Source organism: Colobus angolensis, unplaced genomic scaffold, assembly GCF_000951035.1.
Source record: "Colobus angolensis palliatus isolate OR3802 unplaced genomic scaffold, Cang.pa_1.0 Scaffold106, whole genome shotgun sequence".
NCBI classification, from domain to species: Eukaryota; Metazoa; Chordata; class Mammalia; order Primates; family Cercopithecidae; genus Colobus; species Colobus angolensis.
In genome coordinates, this window is record NW_012111586.1 from 2,121,820 (window position 1) to 2,128,179 (window position 6,360).

The window sequence follows — 6,360 nt, forward strand, 5'->3', positions numbered from 1 at the left end:
AGGAAGGGAGGGAGGGAGGGAGGGAGGGAGGAAGGAAGGAAGGAAGGAAGGAAGGAAGGAAGGAAGGGAGAAAGCTGTGAGTGTACTGTTCCCAGCCTGATGCCACACACTTCATAATTCCATCCTATTCCTGCTTCCACTCTCCTTCCATTGCCACTCCCATCTCCTTACGAGTTCTGAGTTCGTAGGTCCCAGGGAGGGGCCAAGGATTCCTACAGATCCACCTGCTCATCTCTATTCCATTCCCACTTATCTCCTTCTCTGTCCCTCTCTCCATCCTCAGATTCTTCCCCAACCCCATCCCCATCTGGTCTCCATTGCATCCATATCACTATCTTCATTTCTGTCTGTTTTTCCATCTGTCTCAATCTCCAGCTCCAGGTGAATCCCAGCTCCCACTGCTATCTCCATCCTATCCCCACTACACCCCATCCCTGTTCTGATACACTTCCTTTACACCCTTACTTTCTCCAGAGTGAAAATTGAGGCAGATTCATAAAGAAGTCTAAGAGTTGTGGGGATGTTGGGGACTATCAAGGTTGACAGTCTCTCCATATAGAAATTCTTCCCCAGATTCCAAAGAGAAACTTTGAAAGAAATTACTCAAGTCAAGATTTCAGATATAACTTCTTCACTTCCCATGGTGAGTATGGGGGAGGGTTAGGACTGCAATGGGAAGCAAGAGGGAATCAAAGGGAGATAGGGCTCTCCGGAGAGAAAAGAAGGGAACGAGGGAAGCTAAGAAGTCACAGACTGGGAAACAGACAGAGGCAAAAGAGAAATGTATGGATAACAGATCTCAAATCTAGTTTAGCCTCTTCCTCACCCTCCCATCCCCACACAGGTCAGACTTCGACACAAGGAATTTAGAGAAGAAAAAAGGTGTGGTCTGCTCTTTCATTCAATCCATTATCTGTTGAGCATTCCTTTTTTATTCAAATGGAGTAGAAGAAAGAAGCTTGAAATGGACAGTTATCTCTGGTTTATCTGGCTGAAGAGTGCAGAGATGATTCTCTTTCAGGATGGGAGAGAGGGTGGGGAGGAGGAGAGAGGTGGGAATGTAATGATGATGGCGATGGGTTGATGAATGTGAGACTGGAGGTTTTTTGTTGTTGTTGTTGTTTTGGTTTTTTTTCAGACTGAGTCTCACTCTTGTCCCCCAAGCTGGAGTGCAATGGCGCGATCTCGGCTCACTGCAGCCTCCGCCTTCTGGGTTCAAGCAATTCTCCTGCCTCAGCCTCCCGAGTAGCTGGGATTACAGGCGCCTGCCACCTCGCCTGGCTAATTGTTGTATTTTTAAGTAGAGACGGGGTTTCACCATTTTGGCCAGGCTGGTCTCGAACTCCTGACCTCAGGTGGTCCACCTGCCTCGGCCTCCCAAAGTGCTGGGATTACAGGCATGAGCCACCGTGCCCAGCCAAGATTGGAGTTTTAAATTACAGTAGTCCTTCCTCCTTCCTCAGGTATCTGCGGTTTCAGTTACCTGAGGTCGACCACACTCTGAAATTATTAAATGAGAAAATCCAGAAACAATTCATAAGTTTTAAATTGCGTGTTGTTCTGAGTAGCATGGTAAGATCTCAAGCAATTCCACTCCGTCCTGCTCAGGAGGAATCATTTCTTTGACTTATCCCTTTGTCCAGCGTCTCCACTCTGTCTATGCTACCCCCTCATTAGTCGCTTGGTAAAGGTCTCGGTTATCAGATCAATTGTCGCGGTATCGCAGTGCTTATGTTCAAGTAACCCTTATTTTACTTAATAATGGCCCCTGAGTGCTAGAGTAGTGATGCTGGCATATTGTTATAACTCTTCTATTATTACTGTTAAACTCTTACTATGCGTAATTTATAAATTAAACTTTATCATAAGTATGTGTTTTTAGGAAACAAACATAGCATATATAGGGTCTGATATTATTCAGTTTCAGGCAACCATTAAGCATCTTAGAACGTATCCTCTTGGATAAGAGAAGACTATTGTATATCGAATGACTAGAACATGAATGAGCCCGCCCAAGATATTGTTAAGGCACAGAAAAGGGAAACATGACAAAACTGAGTTGAAGGCAGTGACTAGAGGATAATAAAACAGTTTCATGTTTGTACCCCCACTGAGTTTCAGATTATTCAACTAACCAGTCACCTGCTGTGTAGAGCCTCTTTCTTTCCCAAGACCTTGCTGTCTTCTCCCTTATATTCGTGCTGGGAATTCAGCAGTGGAAGCTCTGTCCAGTTGCCTTCTGTTGGAATTAGCAATAGAATCTCACAAATTGTTTAAACCCAGTTAATGGCTCTTCTCAACTTCTGGAGTGAAACCCAAGAAGCATTGGAACTTTACTTTTGCTGCCTGTTTCCCCATTTTTCCTTCTGATTCTTTCAGTTTCTGGTTATTGGCTAGGGCTGCTTGTGACTCATCTAACTTGTATTTTGGCTGTTCCATAGCCTGTCCATGAATGCAGGGAATCGGGATGAGAAGGTAGCCCACACATTCAAGTTGAATTTGTGCAGGGTGGTGAGCTTCCACCTGGGTAGGTAGCAGCCTTGGTTAGGAGCCTGGTTTCATGGTTTGACCACTGATGATCTCTGCTGGGTGGCTGGTGGGATCTAGTCTCTGATAGGTGAGAGATGACAGAGAATCTGGTTTGTTAGCTCTTTTTTTTTTTTTTTTTTGACAGAGTTTCCCTCTTGTTGCCCAAGCTGGAGTGCAATAGCGCGATCTCAGCTCGCTGCACCCTCCGCCTTCTGGGTTCAAGTGATTCTCCTGCCTCAGCCTCCCAAGTAGCTGGGATTACAGGTGCGTGCCACCACACCCTGCAAATTTTTTGTATTTTTAGTAGAAATGGAATTTCACAATGTTAGCCAGGCTGGTCTCGAACTCCTGACCTCAGGTGATCTGCCCACCTTGGCCTCCCAAAGTGCTGGGATTACAGGCATGAGCCACCGTGCCCAGCCTGTTAGCTCTTTTTCTATGACAGATTGTTTATTTGTGAGATCAAGTCACTTAATCTCTTTTGTGCCCAAAAGAAGGAGAAGAGCCCTTTGAGATGTGTCTGAACTGGTAAGTTTTTGTAGTTTTGTGGCTACTGACCGATGAGGAGTTATAAAAATGAAGCTGCAAACTCTGGAGTCTCTAGGCCTGTAAATGAGAAAAGCCTTAAATCTCATTGTGTGAATGGGGAAAATTTTTCTACCTCCTGAGGGTATTAACAAATTAGATTGTAAAGATTTAAATTAAAGGGACTTTGTCCTGATTGGTTTATAGAGACCAGTAAGAGCTTTTGTAAATCCAATTTTGCCCAAACTCCCAGAAAACAAAGAAGCTGAACTCCTAATACTTTAAATGGGATAAGCAAAACAAAACAAAAACCTTTTTCATAGAAACTGCTAGCTCAGAAGCAATTTTATACAAGAATCCGTGGTTCATGTAATCAGGAAAGGTTTAATCCTTGGACAAGTCAGACTGGTTTGATGATTTTGCCCTAAAAATTAACATATTTTTCCTGATTTTACCAGTGTAGAGTATAATACAAACATATGTTTCAGTTTATTTGATTTTTTTAAACTGTACCTGCTGGAATAGGATTAGTCTGATGTTTAAGAATTGCTTTTGTTTTCTCATGGAGAGAATAATCTGAATACCGAACACACAGACATACTCCTCTGCCTCTGTTGGTCCCGGTATCAATCATCCTCCTTCCAACTTTATCAATCACACTCATTCCAACTTTACCTAAGTAGCTAAGTTCTGTTTCAGGGAGAGAACTGGGAGGTAGGGCATTGAGGAGTCTCTATGATATACAAATATTTTATCAAATCAACAGTGTTTACAAAGAACACATAATGTGACCCCCACAGCCATATATGTCTTTTTCATACCTTTTTTTTTTGAGATAACGTCTCACCCTGCCACCCAGGCTGGAGTGCAATGACCCGATTTTGGCTCACTGCACCTTTGCGTGCCGGGTTCAAACAATTCTCCTGCCTCAGCCTCCTCAGTTGCTGGGATTACAGGCATGTGCCACCACGCCCGGCTAATTTTTGTATTTTTAGTAGAGACGAAGTTTCACCATGTTGGCCAGGCTGGTCTGGAACTCCTGATCTCAAGTGATCTGCCCGCCCCTGCCTCCCAAAGTATGGAATTATAGGTGTGAGCCACCGGGCCTGGCCTATACTTTCTTAAAATGGCAATGAAATGAACACACTCATGAAAATGACCCAAAGGTTAAGCCACTCTGTAATATAGAAAAGTAAAAAGTAAAGGTAGACAGACTATGCTTGGTGACCCATGTTTGAGCATTCTATATTAATTAGAAATTATCCAGATACCCAAAAATTATTACTTCATATTTAACCTAGATTTTAAAGTTAGCTGGCCGGGCGTGGTGGCTCACTCCTGTAATCCCAGCGCTTTGGGAGGCCAAGGCGGGCACCTGATCACCTGATGTTGGGAGTTTGAGACCAGCCTGAGCAACATGGACAAACCCCATCTCTACTAAAAATATAAAAAAAATTAGCTGGGCGTGGTGGTGCATGCCTGTAATCCCAGCTACTCAGGAGGCTGAGGTAGGAGAAGCATTTGAACCCGGGAGGCAGAGGTTGTGGTGAGGTTGCACTCCAGCCTGGACAACAAGAGTGAAACTGCATCTCAAAATAAATAAATAAATAAGGTTAGCTAAAGAAGAAAAAAAAAAGTTAGCTAAAGATCTTGGGGATTATATTTGAACAGATGTATTGTAGAACCTTACTACTCCTTATACAAAAAATTGGTCAGAATTGTGCTTCAGCTGGCATGGTGCCTCACACCTGTAATCCCAGCACTTTGGGAGGCCAAGGCAGGAGGACTGCTTTGAGCCCACGATTTGAGACCAGACTGGGCAACAAAGTGAAATCCCATCTTAAAAAAAAAAAAAAAAGTTTACTTAAACACATTGTTTTGTTTTTCTTTTTTTTTGAGAAAAGGTCTCTCTGCCACCCAGGTTGGAATGCAGTGGCGTGATCATGGCCCACTGCAGTCTCGATCTCCTGGCCTCAATTAATCTTCCTACTTCAGCCTCCCTAGCAGCTGGGACCACAAGTGCACACCACCACTCCCAGCTATATATATATATTTTTGATGCTTTGTAGAGATGAAGAAGTCTCACTGTGTTGCCCAGGTTGGTCTCAAACTCCTGGGCTCAAGCGATCCACCTGCCTCAGCCTCCTAAAGCACTGGGATTACAGGCATAAGCCACCATGCTGGGCCTATGTTTTTCTTAATCTTACTATCTCAAATTAGGTTGAAAAACATGAATGTTTTTATGTCTTTATTACATATGTTGGTGTATCCATAAACAATTTCTACTATTTTGCATGTTTTAAAGCTTTTTGTAAATGCTGTTATTTTGCATGAATTCTTTTGCAACTTGCTCTTTTTCTTTGAGCTTATATTTTTAAACCTTTACATTTGGGAATAATTTTAAGTTTACAAGAAAGTTGCAAAAATAGTACAGTTACTGTATGCCTTTCAGTCAGCTTCTAATGTTAACATCATACATAACTGTGGTGCATTTATCAAAACTAAGAAATAGCCTGTAATCCCAGTACTTTGGGAGGCTGAGGTGGGCAGATTACGAGGTCAGGAGATTCAGACCATCCTGACTAACATGGTGAAACCCCGTCTCTACTAAAAATAAAAAAAATTAGCTGGGCATGGTGGCACGTGCCTTTGGTCCCAGTTACTCCAGAGGCTGAGACAGGAGAATCGCCTGAACCCGGGAGGTGGGTTGCAGTGAGCCGAGATCGCGCCATTGCACTCCAACCTGGGTGACAGAGCAAGACTCCATCTCAAAACAAAACAAAACAAAAACTAAGAAATAAACATTGGTACAATACTGTTAACTAAACTACAGACTTTATTCGGATTACACCAGTTTTTCCACTAATGTCCCTTTTCAGGATCCAACCCAGGATACCACATTATGCTCAGCAGATTGCATTTTTGAGATTTATGATGACACATGACATTCTAATTTATTCATTCTAATTGAAGTTGGATTCCCATTGTTTGACCATACCAACATGTATTTATTCTCCTATTGGTAAGTATTTAGGTTGTTTCAAAATTTCTTTTACTATTACAAACAATGGTGCAATACTTGTACCTCTGTCCTTATCTTCTTTACACTGTCAGGAAACAGAAAGCATCTACCTATAATTTATGATGAAGTCTAAGCCTGTACCTTCAAAACCTGGCTCTGACTTTTTCTTCCAGCTTCATCTTCATCTCCCACCAAACCTCCAGGTTCAGGACTGGTTACTCCAGCTCTCTCTAACGTTTTCCCTTCCCTTCCTTCCCTTCCCTCCCTCCCTCCCTCCCTCCCTC